Source organism: Leptonychotes weddellii, chromosome 5 (genome assembly GCF_054177405.1).
Source record: "Leptonychotes weddellii isolate Sample4059 chromosome 5, ASM5417740v2, whole genome shotgun sequence".
Classification (NCBI taxonomy): domain Eukaryota; kingdom Metazoa; phylum Chordata; class Mammalia; order Carnivora; family Phocidae; genus Leptonychotes; species Leptonychotes weddellii.
Window position 1 is genome coordinate 47,022,757 of NC_138373.1, and position 17,778 is coordinate 47,040,534.

General features: G+C 47.2%; 1 long non-coding RNA gene across 1 annotated transcript in view; it reads left to right on the forward strand.

Moving 5' to 3' along the window:
* The window catches only part of LOC115939248 (uncharacterized), a 33,065-nt gene extending 20,967 nt beyond the window's left edge, over positions 1-12,098 (forward strand). The window contains exons 3-5 of the long non-coding RNA XR_014145471.1: positions 6,092-9,021; positions 9,668-10,091; positions 11,062-12,098. This is a non-coding gene — a long non-coding RNA (uncharacterized LOC115939248). The remainder of the gene's footprint in view (positions 1-6,091; positions 9,022-9,667; positions 10,092-11,061) is intronic.
* The last annotated feature ends 5,680 nt before the right edge of the window (positions 12,099-17,778 follow it).

Here is a 17,778-nt window from a genome sequence, read left to right on the forward strand (position 1 = left end):
GGATCCTCATCTGTAAAATGGCAATAAATACAAATCATACCCAGTGGTCAAATGAAAGAATAGACATAAAGCATCTGGCGTGCAGTAGGTACTTAGATATTAGCTGTTATTATTACCACATTTGAAATCTGCCCAGTGGTTCTTCTGAATTAAAACCGGGATGTGAGGGGCGCCTGGGTGGCTCAATCGGTTAAGCGTCTGCCTTTGACTCAAGTCATGATCCCAGGGTCCTAGGATCGAGCCCCGCATTGGGCTCCTTGCTCAGTGGGGCGCCTGCTTCTCCCTCTCCCAATCCCCCTGCTTGTGCTCTCTCTCTCTCCTCTGTCAAATAAATAAATAAAATCTTTAAAAAAGAAAAAATGGGGTGTGGACCCTGACAGTGTGTGGAGAAATAAGCATCTGGGCCCCCCTCTAACAAGCTCTGTGACTTTGGGGAAGTCGCTTCATTTCCCTGAACATGTGCCTCATTGGGAAAGGATAATAATAATATTTCTCTATTAGGGTTGTTGTGAGGATCAAATGAGATCATGTGAGCTTGCCAGGCATGTGAAACGTGCTCAGTGCTTGGGAGCTCTTATTATTATTTATTAAGGGTACATTTTTTTTTTGAAGGAAGGCTCTTGTGAATGGCGGTGGGGTGGGGATATGAAAGCAGGGTATGGCAGTGGAGGACGCCCCTCTATTGGGGGAGCTATTTCAGAACATTTTCCAGGGACACCTGGGTGGTTCAGTCAGTTAAGCATCTGCCTTTGGCTCAGGTCATGATTCCCAGGGTCCTGGGATCGAGCCCCGCATCGGGCTCCCCGCTCAGCAGGAAGTCTGCTTCTCCCTTTGCCCCTCCTCCTGCTTGTGCTCTCTCTCTCTCTTTTTCTCTCTCTGACAGATAAATGAATAAAATCTTTAAAAAAGTAAATTATTAAGAAAACATTTTCCAAAGGTAGTGTCTTTTGATTTAAAAAAAATATATATATATTAGAAAAAGCAGCTCTGTTATATGGGTTGAGAGAAGAGGGGTTTGACTCTAAAATCCCCAACAAATGTAGTGGAATGTGGTGTAGTTTTATGCTCCAGTCTCCCAACCAGGTTCATCCCTCTGATGCTAAATCTTAGGTATCCTCTCAGAGGGGAAGGAGAAGAGGACTCGAAATATATTGATTTTTCCCTGCTGTGACACCCGTGGGCCTTACACCTCTAGTATGTTGAGAGTTGCTGACCAAACGTTAAATCTCCAGGATTCAGGCCTCATCTGGGGTTGCCTGTGGGTCTGGTGGGGCAGATCCTAGCCCTAGCCCCAACCCTGAAGGGCAGTATTTATTTATTTTAAGATTTTCATTTTTAGAGAGAGAGAGAGGGAGAGCGAGGGGAGGGCAGAGGGGGAGGGAGAGGGCCAAGCCGACTTGGCACCGAGTGCAGAGCCCGTCGGGGGGCTCCATCTCACGACCCTGAGCCAGAATCAAAAGTCAGTTGCTTAACCGACTGAGCCACCCAGGCGCCCCCGAAGGGCAGTGTTTAACACAGCAAGGCCACCCATCATCCCCTTGGACATTCCTCAAGGAATTTAGGGTGCTTGGAAACCTACACAGGGGCCCAACATGGGACAGGGGGAGGTGGTGATGATCCAGGGTTCTCGTTCCTGGAGGGAGAAGGCGTACCAGCAAGTGGGCGGCATCATTGTCCGGGGTGTTGCCGAGCAGCCCCTGCTTGACCACAGACACGTGAACAGGAGGCAGGACGAGGGTGAGGCCCCTTGCTGGGGGTTAGGATAGCACCTCTCCTTGTAGTTGGAGAAGGTAGGGCATGCCGCCTGGCTGTGAGAGGGCACAGAAATCCCCAGATGTGAGAGGTCTTGTGGTGGCCGAGTTACCCTACGGTGGCAGGCGGGGGCAGAGCCAGAGAACTATGTATGACTTCAATGTGAAATGTCTTGTTTGGGGTCTGTCCCCTGCCAGGAAGCAGAGTCCCCACCCTCCTGTCGAGCAGGTATTACAAGAGATGGCTGCAGGGCTCAGAAGGTTCACCTTGTTAGTGCCCAGGTTTGGTTTGGCTCAAAAGAAGGGCATTCTTTCTGCTCAGGAAACCCCAGACCAAGGGCTTGTAATCTAAGGTATGTGTGGCAAAGATGGCAAGGTGTCTGTCTTTCGTTAGGTTTCCAGTGGCCCAGATGTAGGCCCTTAGTCTCTAGAATGTGACATGCCCCCAAAATCTGAGGGTCTCTGTCCTCTTAGGGGCAGGGCCGGCTTCACATAGGACCCCAGGCACAGAAGGGACCTGCCCTTGATTAATGCTCCGTTGCTGCCGTGTTGAAATTCTTATTTTTTCTTATTTAGAATATATATATATATATATATTTTTTTTTTAAGATTTTATTTTTGAGTTATCTCTACCCCCAATGTGGGTCTCGAACTCATGACCCCAAGATCAAGAGTTGCATGCTCCCCGAACTGAGCCAGCCAGGTGCCCCAATAAATTTTCTATTGTGGTAAAATATATATAACAGGGTTGTACCATAATTAAAAATAAAACGTATCATAAAATTTGCCACTTTTAAAAATTCCAGTATAATTAACATACAATGTTGATGTTAGTTTCAGGTGTATAATACAGTGATTCAACCCTTCCATACATCACCCAGTGCCCATCACAACAAGCGTGCTCCTTCATCCCCATCATCTATTTCACCCATCCCCCATCCCTGGCAACCACCAATTTGTTCTCTATAGTTAAGGGTCCGGTTTTTTGTTTGTCTCTATTTTGTTCATCTGTTTTGGTTTTAAAATTCCACATACGAGTGAAATCATACGGTATTATTTCACTTAGCATAATACTTAGCTCCATCCGTGTTGTCACAAATGGCAAGATTTCATTCTTTCATGGTTGAGTAATATTCCATTGTGTGTGTGTGTGTGTGTGTGTGTATACCATATCTTTATCCATTCGTCTAATGATGGACATTTGGGTAGTAGAATTTGCCTTTTTTTTTTTTTTTTTTAGAGACAGAGAGTACATGCGAGCTGGGGTGGGGAGAGGCAGAGGGAAAGACAGAATCTTAAGCAGGCTCCACGCTCAGTGTGGAGCCCAGTGCAGGACTCATTCTCAGGACCCTGAGATCATGACCTTAGCTGAAATCAAGAGTTGGATGCTCAACTGACTGAGCCAGCCAGGTGCCCCTAAAATTTGCCATTTTAAAGTGTGCAGTTCAATGACATTAATTACATTCACAATATTGTGCAACTATCACCACTCTCTGTTGTCAAAACTTTTTCTTCATCCCAAATAGCCACTCTAAAGCCATTAGGCAGTAACCCTTCATTCCCGGCTCCCCTCCTCCCCTCAGCCCCTGATTACCTCTAATGCAGTTTCTGTCTCTATGAATTTGCCTGTTCTGGATATTTCATGTAAGTGGAATCATACAATATTTGTCCTTTTGTGTTGGGTTTATTTCTCTTAGTATAATGCTTCAAGGGTTTATCAATGTTATAGCATGTGTCAGAACTTTATTCCTTTTGGGGCTCCTGGCTGCCTCAGTCAGTAGAGCCTGTGACTCTTGATCTTGGGGATGTGAGTTCGAGCCCCACATTGGATGTAGAGATTACATAAAAATAAAGAATCTTAAAAAAATAACTATTCCTTTTTATGGATGAATAATATTGCATTGTATGTATAGACCATATTTTGTTTATCCATTCCTCTTTTGACAGACACTTAGGTTGTTTCCACCTTTAGGCTATTGTGAATAATGCCACATTGAGCATGGGTGTGCAAATATGTGTTCGAGTCCCTGTTCTCGATTCTTTGGGTAGACACCCAGGAGTAGTATTGCTGGGTCATGGAAATTCTGTGTTTAGCTTTTTGAGGAACTGCCAAACTCTTTGACATTCTTAGTTTTTGAACAAGGGGCCCTGCATTTTCATTTTGCACTGGGCTCTTCAAGTTATGCACCTGGTCCTCTCTCAGGGCTATTTTCAGAGGATATCACAGTCTAACACATACCTGAATTACCTCTCCACCTTGGGTGGTTCAATATGTTATCAGCCCACTATAGCCAGAAATTAGCCACCACACCTATCCTAGGGCCTGTGGACAAACATGGTCTACTTGTCTGTTTATGTCGTGCTCGAGAAGGAGAATGGTTAATGTAAGCTCTTTAGCTTGAGGACTGAAACCACCAACTCCCACTTAGCTCACATACGTCTACAGCGATGTGGCTGCTCACTAAAAACGTGACTTAATTCCACTGTCTTTACCAATATAATTTTATTATTACAGAAACACTTGCCAAAGATAAAAGTTGCAAATAGCTATTGTTTTAGGAACTTACCCAAACCCACTTGAAACTGCTTAACTTCAAAAGATAGCAGTAAATGACTATTAACTCACCTTGCTGTGCCCACAATCCTGAACTTTTATATCATGAGCCTTAGTCAATCCTAATCCACTCCACACTGAAACACCCACCATAAATGATGAATGTCCGGACTTCACCAGTGAGACCCACTTGGAGACACTGTTAAAACTGCTAAGAAGGAAACACCTGCCTGGCTCAGCCGGTGGAGTGTGTGACTCTTGATCTTGGGGTTGTAAGTTTGAGCCCCACTTTGGGTGTAGAGATTACTTAAAAATAAAGTGTTAAAAAAAAATAAAAACAGCCAAGAAGTGACCTCTCTTCATGCCAGGAGCTGTGCCTTATCAACAGGTTGTCTTGGTATTATTTTATGGGAGCCCGTATTCAACAAACTGCAGTTTTACCTTTTACACTATGCATTTGCTCCAATCGTATTTTGGATATTTCATCCGATATCCATTCATCCATTGATATGTTGCATGCCTGCCATGTGTTAAGCACCCTTAGACACTAGCTCCGTGATGACTGGGACAGATACATCTTTCATTTTTGTAGAGCTCACCCTCTCCTTCATCCTTAAATCACATTCCTGCTGCTAGGGAAGGTAGAGACAAAGAACCCCTCTCAACTTGAATTTATTTGAAAATGGAGCTTCTCCAGCAAACAAGCTAGATCTCTGCTTTTTCAATCTGGATGTCTTGATATTTTTGGGGAGGAAAAACTTTTCTTCTGCCCTCTTAGGTTCAGGGCCTGGGGGCCTGCAAATTTAACCAACAAAAGACAAATAGGAGAAAAGGAATACAAATTTTATTAACATTTTTCTTGCATAGGAGTTCACAGAAAAGAGGTGGTTAGACTGTTTTGGGGGCTTATATGCCATCTTTATCAAAGGAAAGGAGATTTGGGCTTTAAGGAGCCATACACTGGGAAGTGATGAGGATATGTATGGGAAAATGAAAGGTTTTTTTTTAGTAAGGTCTGTTAATGCAGACTCATCTCCGTGATGACTCTCTTGGTAATAAGAGTTACTCTCTTCCTAGTATGGGAGATGGGGATACCTTCACAAAAGGAAATTTATGTCCTGCTTTTAGGCAAAAAAGAGGAGGGAGGAGAATTCTTCCTGCATTTTGTTGATTCCCAGATGCCTTCAGCTTAAAATAATCCTTATGCCAAGGTAGCATATATTGGGGTGGTATTTCTTGATCCCCTTCAACTTGATCTTCATTTTTTTAAAGACTTATTAATTTATTGGGTGCCTCGGTGGCTCAGTCGGTTAAATGTCTGCCTTCGGCTTGGGTCCTGATCCCAGGGTGCTGGGATCGAGTCCTGCGTCGGGCTCCCTGCTCAACAGGGAGCCTGCTTCTCCCTCTCCCTCTGCCGGCAGCTCCCCCTGCTTGTGTTCTCTCTCTCTCTGTCAAATAAATAAATAAATAAATCTTTTTAAAAAAAGATTTATTTATTTATTTGAGAGACAGAGAGAGAGAGAGAGCATGCATGTGAGTTGGGGGAGTGGCAGAGGGAGAGAATCTTCAAGCACACTCCCCGGCGAGCACGGAGCCCCAGGCGGGGCTCGATCCCACAAGCCATGAGATCATAACCTGAGCTGAAAGCAAGAGTCCGACACTCAACCAACTGAGCCATCCAGGCGCCCCCAACTTGATCTTTAGAAGGCGAGGCAGCAAGATGTTCTTAGAATGCGTTTGTCGCTCATAATGATTACTTGTTGCTGCCGTGCTGCCTTGCCTCCAGGGTACTCCTTGCGTCCTGGTGCTAATCCACACCACTATTGCTGGGACAGAGCCCAGGCTTGGACGTCGTGAAGTGGCCCGAGCCTCCCCAACATAGCCGCTTTGAAGCCCCGTGTCCAGTTGGTGAAATGACCCCCAGGAGGCACAGGAGAGCCCCCAGAGGGTTATTCCCAGGATATGCGATCAGTCTGGTAAGTAAGAGGCCCCGATCAGAGGCTTCACCAAGAGATATGACCTGCCAGACCAGTTTGTCAACCAGCTGCAGCCACTTGGGGGTGACTGGTCCATCTGGATGAACGCAGATCTGGATGCTCAAACAATTCCCTCAGTGTCTGGTTTTCTTTTAACTGAAGAGGGGCTTACATTTTTCTTCCCGTTTTATCTATTTTGCAGCTGGTTCTTAGAGATGCTCTAGCCCAGTCTGTTGGTCTTGTGAGTTTCAGAAGGCGCACCCGGCCCCCCACTCCCATGGCTCCTTCCCCATGTGATTACATCTTTCCTTGGTAATGGGGTTTTGACTGGCCTTTTGTAGCATGCGAAGCCACAATGGGACAAGAATATTCTCCCCTTATTTTTATCAGGCGCTTTTATTTCCTGAGCTGTTTTTGTAAGTGTGCTTGTTTCTGGTTCTGCTTCTCATCTGGAAGGGGGCCCGGGATTCAGGGATAAGATTAGATGCCCTGCTGTGTCAATTGGTCTTTTAAAAGAAAGAAGCAAAAGTTGATCACATGCTGAAGCTCAGGGCTGATGCAGAGCTACCTCCCAAGAGGCCAATCAATTTCAATTAAGGAGATTAAAAGCCCCGAGCAGAGAGAGGCCTGGTCACGGGTTTCTGAATGCCTTGCTCCTCCAGCAGCCTAAAAGCAGGCAGCGGACCCCAGAAGCGCTGGATCTTATCCCCTGGGCCGTTGGCAAGACAGTGAGGGAGCACATGCAAAAGAAGGAGCTAGCTGAAGGGGCTCAGTGATCCTTCACAGCATCTGGGGCAGGACCGACGAGTCACTGTCCTCACCCCCACTAAGTATCCAGACCCAAATTACTGGGCCAAACCTACCCAGTGCAAACTACCACCCCATCACACTTCCCAGGGGACAGAACTACCCCAGGTTCTCATGGTCTGTCCCCTCCCCTTCCGAGGCGGCGGCCCTCCCCACCAGATTCCAGGTCGCCACCTTCCCTAACTGCTCAGGCATCCTAGAGCCCACACCGCTGAGGGTGGGCAGGGGACCAGAGCGGGGGTGCCGGCGGAGGAGAGGGGCCTTAGCACCACACAGGGTCTGCCTCTTACCAGCTCTGCATTGGCTCTGAGTCAGCACGTGACTGAGTTTCTTTTTAAGACCGGTTGGCACACCAGGACATCCCCTTAGCACCCAGGTATCTCAGCGAGCCTCACTTCCCATGTGCATCAAAACAGAACCATCACCCGCCGCACCGGGTTGGCCAGGCTCCCAGGAGGTCACACATGTTTACATCAAGCACCTGACACCCCCTCGCCGCCCTCCGCAGGCAGCCCTTCCGATTACAGTGGCCCTGGGCAGACAGGGGAGGTGGGGGGGGTTACATTCAGGCCCCCCAACCCCCGATCTGGTGGTTTTTGTTTAGAAGCCAGTGAATCAGCAGTCCTGTTAGTGCCGGAAGATCATGCTTTGTCTGCCGTGAATGCTGTGTAAATATCGACGCTGTGTCACCTGCCGGGGCCGGGAGAACCAGGGCCAACGGAGGGGTGTGCAGGGATGCAGGGGAGGGGGCTGAGCCCGCTGCAGCCCCTGGCAGGGCAGGAAGGAAGCAGGGCTCTCTGGGAGGGGAGTAGCAGGAGGCTGATGGAAAGCAGTTACTTGCTGGACAGGAAAGAGAAGTGGCCAGGAACTCAGCTTCATGCCCAGGAGTAGTAACAAAGACAAGATCTAGCAAACTCCAGGAGCCCGAAGCCACCGTTCCCCTGGCATCTCTTCTCTGCTCCTTCTCCTCGGCTGCTATCCCATTTTCAGGCCGGCCTGGAGAGGGAAGGTGGCTGAGGAGGAGGCTCGGTCCAGGCCATGTGGCGGCGCATCTGTCATCTAAAGGACAGGAGGGGCCGCTGTGGAACACCACGCATCAAGAAGCACGGGGTCACAGTTCTCCCAGCCCTGTGGGGTGCCAGGTGCCAGGCGGCTCATGCACTTGCCCAAGGTCACTCTAGTCCATGGCAGAGCCATTTCCCGGGGTCCTTCTCCCACACCTCCCTGCCTCCTGGGCCTGCTTCCATCTCTGACCTACTTCTCCCAAGATAATTGAGAAACAAATGACCGAAGCTGCAGGCCTAGGCTTGTGAAGGCTTGGGATGACTGTTCATCAACGTGAGAGCATCTGGACCTTTTTTTTTTAAACAACGAGAAAAGTAAGTCTTGTGCAGATTGTATTATATACAAATGGCATTTTTCTGGATACAGATTTATTTTACAAATGTAGAAAAATGGAACTTACCATTCACATTGAAGAGGAGGAAACTTGCTGTGTGGAGTTTTAAGGAAGCTTTAAGTTGCTAAGGAAGGAGTAGATGAGCTTCCCGAAGGAAGCCTTGCCTCGAGGTGGGACCAGCTTTGTGGGAGGGAAGGCATCACCAGCCACCAGCCCTTCCTTTAGAAACCTGTGGGGTGGCAGCCCCATCAGGCGATAGGAAGGGACTGGGGTGTGATGTGCCCTGGGACCTGCCTTCCTTTTTTTTTTTTTTTAAAGATTTTATTTATTTATTTGACACAGAGAGAGAGAGAGCACAAGCGGGGGAGCAGCAGAGGGAGAGGGAGAAGCAGACTCCCTGCTGAGCAGGGAGCCCGACATGGGGCTCGATCCCAGGACCTGAGATCATGACCTGAGCCGAAGGCTGACGCTTAACGACTGAGCCCCCCAGGCGCCCCTGGGACCCGCCTTCCAACAGAGCACCTGTACGGGCAGGTTTGTGTCCCGGGGAATTGGCTTGGTCGTGCCAGGGCATGGGAACCCAGGCCAAGTTTGATAAAGACCCCGGGGAGGCCACGGCTCCTTGCTTTGTCAGTGGCGGAGCCTGGGTCTCGGTCTGTCCGGCTGGCGCAGCAGACCCCAGAGACTGGCTGGTTAAACGACACAGACATTGACCGCTCACGGTCCTGGAGGCTGGAAGCGTCAGGTCAAGCAGGTGCCGGCCGATGCAGTTCCTGCTGAGGATCACCCCGGCTGGCAGACGGCCACCTCCTTCCTGCGTCCTCCCGTGGCCGAGACCGCAAGACCTCTGGTCTCTTTTCCTTCTCTAGGGACGCTAATCCCATCATGGGAACCCTCACCCTCACGACTTCATCTAAACCTCATTTCCTCCCAAAGGCCCCGCCTCCAAGTACCATCAAGGTGAAGGGTCAGGCGTGGGTCTTTAACCCCTGGTCTCTGTGCTTCTCTATGATGATCTTTGTGCCTCCTCCGTCAGTCATGCTGAGCTCTGGGCTGAGCTTCTCCGACTACCCCGGCGAAGTTTTCTTATTTGCAGTAGGGCATGATGTGTGATGAGAAAGATGACATTATTGCATAAAAAAGACATGAAATATGAGCTCATTTCTTTTTTTATTCTTAGATTCCACTGACAAAGCATTGCTGTTAAATTGGTGTGGATGCTGCTGAAGGCTCGCTGTCCCCTCTGTGTACATCTCCCTGTGGAGCCATCACCGAGCCTCTCAGGAACCAGGCTTCCTGCGTGGGCCACCTTCTGAGGGCCGCTGCCTAGAGCCCCATGAAATACACTCTTGTCAGTCCCCACATCAGTGGGACGCCGCCACTTCCAGAGACAAAGACTCGCATTGGGGTCCCAGTGAAGATGCAAGACTCCTCCCCAGAGGACAGAGCAACCTGCTTGACAGGAACAGAGGGGTCCTCTTGCCCCAAAGCACTGGATGTCAGAACAGAGGGGTCTTGGGTGGGCGGAAGCCTCTGGGAATCTGGACAGGAGTGAACATTTCCCAGCAGAAACTTTTCCTGGCAAGAGAACTGGAGAGGAAGAGGTAGGATATCAAGTCAACCTCCAACCAGCTGACCAAATTGCAAATCTCTCATTAAGATTTGCTGACCAGGGGTGCCTGGCTGGCTTAGTCCGTGGAGCATGCGACTCTTGATCTCGGGGTTGTGAGTTTGAGTCCCTGTGTAGAAATTACTTAAAAATAAAAATCTTTTGGGGTGCCTGGGTGGCTCAAGTCGTTAAGCGTCTGCCTTCAGCTCAGGTCATGATCCCGGGGTCCTGGGATCGAGCCCCGCATCGGGCTCCCTGCTCAGCAGGAAGCCTGCTTCTCCCTCTCCCTCTGCCTCCTGCTCTGCCTATCTATGCTCTCTCTCTCTGTCTCTGTCAAATCAATAAATAAAATCTTGAAAAATAAAAAATAAAAATCTTTAAAAAAAAAAATAATTGCTGACCAAAGAGGAGAGTGGAACTGTGGATTTACTCCATGTCTAAGCTAAACATGGAGCTTGTGAGCACCTAATGGCTCGTATGGCTGTGCTTTCTGGGCTCCGGAAGAGTAAAGCCCCACAGGCGTGATCCTGGGGCCCTGGGCTGACTGTCAGGAGACCAGGCGTCTCTCTGTCATCATCAGTAAAGTGGTAGCAACAGCCCCAGTATTAGTTGGCTGGGGATGCCCTAACCAAGCCCCACGGGATGAGTGGTTTAAACAACAGAAATGTATTTTCTTACAGACCCTTCCCTCACAGCCTCAGGAGGAACCAGGCCTGCCCACGGCTTGATGTCAGATTTCTAACCACCGGAACTGTGAGAAAATAAATTTTGCCAGCAGTGAAATAAGGGGCGAGCCTGCAATCCCCAAGACTCAGCCTGATCGTAAGCAGATTACATCTCCGGGCAGAACTGTGCCCCAGCCTTCCCACGCCGCTGAATGTGTGACTTGGGCCATGTAATCTCTCCAGGTTAAAATTTATTTATAAAGCACAGATAATAAAAATAACATCTATTTCTCTCCCCAGGTGTTCTGAGCCTTCAGTATGGTTGCAGGGATGATGCATCACAAAACGAAACAAATTAGTCCTTGGGACAGACGGCCCAGGGGCAAATCAGCCACCACAACAAAAAAGACAAGCTTTCAAACCAACAAGAGAAGACAAGATTGTAATGCCTTCCTAACAACGTTGCTTTATTGATGCGATGCAAGGAAAACTACATTAGATTCTATTGATTCTCTTTGAGATCTAATAATATGCTTTATTCAGATCTTATTCACATACCACTTCCTCCACGGTCTTTCTCAGGAGCTGAAATTGGCCAGTTACAAACAGAATTTGTTCTCCTCTCCTTTGAAATCACAGAAGTGGACGTGTTTTAGAACACAAAAGATACTAAGCTTTCTCAGGGAAAGAAAGCAGAGCTGGAAGAAAAAAAAAAAATCTCCCCTCTAAACAAAATTGAAAGCATGCCTTACTTTAGATTTATTTGATTACAAAGTCTTTCTCGGAGCTAATCAGTTTTAGAACCCGTTCCTATTGGCGCCAATGAGCCAATAAAAAATCCAGAAGGAGAGAAGAAGTATCACAACAACTCAAGGAAACAAGGTGGTTCGTTTTTTTTTAAAAAGCATTGAATTAATGTCTATGCCGCTGAGTCAAATTATTTATACACATGCTATAGGTTTTGCATCCCCAGAATTTGTTAGCATTCAGAGTATGATAAATTGTCCCTGACTGACTTGTGAAAAATCATCTCAAGAAGGATTTTTTTTTTTTTCCAAGCGGGAAAATATGTAGATGACACACGGTGGTTTAATGAAACTGTTCTTCAGATGAACAGCCTGAAGGGAGAGGCAGGTTTTTAGATGTCACAACAATGGTTAAGAATTTCGGCTGTGGGGCAGTGTTATAAAGCTCATGAAGTCACTTCACTCCTGTACCTCGTGTTCTTCATCTCTCCAGTAGGTTCCAAACTCGGGGCTTTCTGCAAAATTCAGAGGGATCATACGTGAACCCTCCCAGGATTAAGAACCTAATAAATGTCAGCCTTTGTATCATTATTATTATAGAGAATCTTTTTCTAGTTATATTTCATCTGCAGAAAAATTACAAAAAGGATTAAGTTTGTTGGAAAAACAACAAAGTAGGTCTTGCGCCCCCTTAATGCATGTGCTGTGTCAGTTCTAAGAAAGGATGTTAACAACTGTTAGTAAGCTTGTGTGTTGCTGGTGGGGTGTTAAACGGTCAGACCCTTTGGAAAACTGGTTGTTCCTTAAAAAGCTAAATACAGAGTTACTATATGGACCAGCAGCTCCACTCCTATCTGTATATATATATATACCCAAGGGAATCAACAATATACATCTGTACAAAATTTGTCCACAGATGTTCATTGCAGCATTATTCACAATAGCCAAAAGGTGGAAACAGCTTAGGTATCTATCAGCTAATGAGTGGATAAGCAAAATGTGATAGAATATTATCTAATATTATTAGATGCTACAATGGGGATAAACCATAAATACATTGTACTAAGTCAAAGAAGCCAGGTCTCACAAAAAAACACCTCTTGTCTGATTCCATTTTTTAAAAAAATTTTTGATTTAGAAGTTTTATTTTTATCACTTGCAAATTGTATTTTCTTTTCTGATTTTTTAAAAAATCATTTATTTTTTAAGTAATCTCTACACCCAATGTGGGGCTTGAACTCACAACCCTGAGATCCAGAGTCGCATGCTCTAACGGCTGAGCCAGCCAGGTGCCCCTCTTGTGATTATTTTAATACAACATTGTTAGTTTCAGGTGTATAACAGTGACTCACCCTGTGCCTGCATTCTGAAATGATCACTTCAGTAAGTGTAGTCGCTGTGGATGATTCCATTTACGTGAAATACCCAGAACAGGCAAATCCAGGGAGACCAGAAAGTAATTAGCAGTTGCTTAGGTTGGGTCAGGGAGCAGTGATGGGTATGACTGCTAACAGGTGTAGGGTTTCTGGAATTAGGTAGTGGTGATGGTTGTACAACTTTGTGAATATACTAAAAACTACTGAATTGTACACTTTAATATGGTTAGTTTTATGAATTATTTCTGGGAAAAAAATTTTGAATTCTTAATGTGGAAGATAAGAAGGAAACAAAAAAAATTGCAGCATCCAGAGATAATCACTGCAAGTGTTTTGATGTAGATCCTTCAGACTCATGCAAATATACACATTAAAAAAAAAATAGGGCACCTGGGTGGCTCAGTTGGTTAAGCAACTGCCTTTGGCTCAGGTCATGATCCTGGAGTCCTGGGATCGAGTCCCGCATCGGGCTCCCTGCTCAGCAGGGAGTCTGCTTCTCCCTCTGACCCTCCCCCCTCTCATGCTCTCTCTATCTCATTCTGTCTCTCAAATAAATAAATAAAATCTTTAAAAAAAAATAAATAAAATGGGATCATACAGGGCATACTGCTGAGTGGAAGTTTTATCTTAATATTACTATTCTATATTAGGAAATTGTCTCTATACTTCAGTGACTTCTACCTCTGAATCTTCCTGAATGTCTGGCCTTTCCACATTTCTTGCCATGTTCTTCTCTTTCCAAAGCTCTTCAGGAGGACTTTTCAAACTATTTTGCACTCCTCGGATCGTCAGGGTACTTCCAGTCCTTGCTGTCACAACTTGCCCTGTGTTACAAGATATTTCATTAACACCTATGATTTCAATAGACTTGATTCAGAAATCCACACTTCTACCTTGACTTTTATCCCCTCTACTGGTCCTCCATCTCCAAAAGCCCACTGGAAATTCCCACTCGGCTATTCATCACTGACACTGTCATATGACTAAAATCGAACTCATTATACTTTTCAATGCCACAGCCTGGCACGGCAGAAGATGTGCTGAATGTTGAATCTTGAAAGGAGAGTTCATGCCCACACTTAACCTTTCTGATTCAAATCGGGCTTCTTGGAAGTGATGGAGACCTACTGTGGCTAATTTAGACAGAAAAGGGATGCAGGGAGGGACGTGTGGTTGCTCCCGCCCCATGCAGGAAGGCTGGATATGGGACAGGGCAGTGAAAACCAGCACCTGTCCACTTTGCTTAGCCTTGATTTCCTTAAACCAAGAACGATGGAGATAATTTTACCACCGGCCTCATGGGATTTGTAAGGAAGCCAGAGCCGGTATTGCGGAAGATACTTTGTAAACCAGGAGCCCCTGCGCAGGTGTGAGGCTTTCTTTCCAACCTCTGCTCTGTTCCTGACCATTTGTACCTTTGTGCCCCCTCAGCGTCCTCACTTACCCATTAGCACCCCCTCCTCGCCTCGGGGCCCCCTCCGTATCCAAGCCACAGGGTTTTGTTCATTATTCCTTCCCCTTCCTCCCACCTTATTCAGCTGCAACAATGGAAACCAGTCTTTCCCAAGCTTGATTACACATAGCACTCACCTGGTGCAGTGATTCTGCCTCTGAGGGCCTGTCAAGACCTCCGAGGAGGGCTGCATTCTTAAACAAGCTCCTAAGGAGGGCACAACAGGAAGAGGTCCACCCCCCTCGGGAATCTTCGAACTGAGTTTCTCACCTGGAGCACTCATCACCAGAAAGGGGTTCCATGTGGAACTAAGTTTGGAAAACGCCGCATCCATCTCCCTCTTCAAGATTCACAATTTCTTTTTTTTTTAATTTTTTTTTAAGATTTTATTTATTTATTTGACAGAGAGAGAGCAAGAGAGGGAACACAAGCAGGGGGAGTGGGAGAGGGAGAAGCAGGCTTCCCGCGGAGCAGGGAGCCGATGCGGGGCTCGATCCCAGGACCCCGGGATCATGACCTGAGCCGAAGGCAGACGCTTAATGACTGAGCCACCCAGGCGCCCCAAGATTCACAATTTCAAGAGGTCCTGCAGGTAAGATACCTGGGAGACTGTGCAAAGGTGTAAGGTCTAGGAGACTGCAAAACTGTTCTGTCCCGTGATACTATGGTTTATAGGAAGAAATACATATTTGGGCTTGTTTCTGGCGTAAAATTCCCCAACCCTTGGAATTTCCTCAATGATGAGAGCATCAAGGTGTCATTTGTTATGTTAAGGAGGTGACTTTTGGACCCCAGCTAAGGTTAGGGCTGGTTGGCAGGAGAACCAGACCTGCCCCCCCCCAGAAGCACCCCTCCATTTTCGGTGAAGGGAGAGGAGCTAGAGATTGGCCAGTGTTTGAATCAGTCATGCCTGTGTAATGAAACCTCCGTGAAAACCCAAAAGGAGACAATTCTGAGAGCTTCCAGATTGGTGGACATGGGGAGATTTGGGGAGAGTGGTGTGCCCAGAGAGCATGGAAGCTCCTCACCCTTTCCCCCCACCTGGCCCTGTGCATCCTTCCATCTGGCTGTTCCTGAGTCCTACCCTTTTAGATAATAAATTGATCATCTAGTAAGTAAAATTCTTCTGAGGTCTGTGAGCCACTCAAACCAATTGATCGAACCCAAGGAGGGAGTCATGGGACCCTTGGATATATGGCCGGGCAGTCAGAAGTACGGGAGACGACGTGTGTCTGTGACTGGCGTCTGAAGTGGGGGTGAGGGGGGCGCGGAGAGCAGTCCTGCGGGACGGAGCTCTTCTTCTGTGGGATCTGATTCGGCCCCCAGATACATGGTATCAGGACTGCTGAATTCTAGGAAATGCAGCTGGTGTCCCCAGAATTGCTTGTGGGTGTGGGAAAGCTCCCCACACTGGAATTGGTACCAGAACCCATTTAGTCGCGGAACATCTGTTAACATTCCACAAAGAGAATATTACGAGAAACACACACATTGGGAAACTATGGCCTATAGTATACATTTTATTTTATTTTATTTTAAAGATTTTTTTATTTATTTGAGAGACAGAATGAGAGAGAGAGAGCAGGAGAGGGGGGAGGGTCAGAGGGAGAAGCAGACTCCCTGCAGAGCAGGGAGCCCGATGCGGGACTCGATCCCGGGACTCCAGGATCATGACCTGAGCCGAAGGCAGTCGCTTAACCAACTGAGCCACCCAGGTGCCCCTATAGTATACATTTTAATTCCAAGGTTTTTGACCACTTGGCTCTAAGCTTCACCCCCCACGTCTCTACATATACTTGCAACGCTTGCCAGACTCCCTGCCTCCCAACATAACGGACTATGAGCTCCGTGTATGCGGCCCTTTCTCACGCCCAGCCTTCTGGTACTGGCCCTTTTGCAGGTGCGACTGTCACCGCTCTCCCCCACCCCCTCGACCAACGCCCCCGGGACTCAGCTCAGGTCCCTCTTCCTCCATAAAGCCTTCCAACAGCATCTCTGGAGATTTGGGCACGTCCAGTCGCTTCTGGAATGCCACCCACTTCTCTCCAGTCAGAAGGTAAAGGGCAGTGATGCTATCTCAGGGAAAGCTTTGAATCTGCTCTAATTCATTGAGGGAGCGAATTCATACCTTGTTCTCGTTGGGCACAAGTTACTGGTAATCTCCTTCCTGGCTCTGAGCGGGGGTTGCCCTGCCTACCTCCCAGGTGCTCTGGGGCCTTGGCCCCCACACTTCAGCGTGCGTCAGGAGGAGCTACGGGGTGTTAAAACCCACCGCGCCCCACCCCAGAGCTTCTGGGTCAGCTCTGGGGGATTTGCAGCTCCACCAAGTTCCCAGACGACATCAGTGCTGTCCCTCTGGGAGAATCCCGGGTTGAGGACCACTGGCTTTTGGCATCACCTGCAGGAAATGTCTCCTTCCTAAAGGAGGGGGTTCTCAGTGATTTCCAAGACTTTCTTCATTCTGGAGATAGCCTGCCTTCCATTTAGTCTCCCTGATTCCTGTGTGGACAGATGGACAGTGGAGAGTGGGAGGAAATCAGGGATAAAAAGATACCAGAGCTAAGTAAATGGCAGATCCAGTATTTAAACCCTGGTCATTCTGGTTGCAAAACTCCTTCTTTTAACCACTCTGCTGTGTTCTCTTGGAAATTTTTTAATAATCTGTCGTCAAGTTGAAGACACGAGCTACTTCTCAGCAGTATGTTGGGGCTATTTCAAATGAAATGATTCAAGTAGAACACTTCAGGACTGACATAGACCAGATATCTAACACCTTTATGGAGAAATACATCCTAAAGCATAGGGATTAGAAGCACAGCCTCTAGATCAGAATGCCTGGGCTTGTGTCCTGGCTCGGTCACATACTAGCTGTGTGACGTGGGGCAAGTTATTTCAGCTCTTTGTGACTCAGTCTCCTCATCTGTAAAATGGGCACGATCATACTACTTCCTGACTTGTAATGGAGATTAACTGAATTAGTATGGGTAAGATACTGAGGACAGTTCTAGCTCTGAAGAAGCCTCAGTAAACATGTGCTATCATTCCTGGCTGAGTGCTTTTGGGCAAACTAAGGTATAAAGAGCAGCAGAAAGGTATATCATATAAGCCCATCTCACCGGGATTCTTCTAAAGGCTTCTCTCACGGGAATGTGGGGGAGTCAGAGTCCCATTCCCTGGTTTCAAATCTTGACTAAAACCAGTCCTTAGTTCTGGGAGCTGGAACAGGTTACCTCCCTTTTTTCCACCTGTTAAACGGGGATAATAATCATATCTACTATGGTTATACTGCATGCGGGGCTCGACACCTACAAGTCTGTCAGGTCAGTGCAAAACTGCACAGATGAATAAGAAGCCAATGAGCGAAAAGACTCGCACCACCCGAACTGCTTAAATTCTTGGCCTCATTTGCCACAGCAACCCACCCCATGTTTTATTTTTCTTA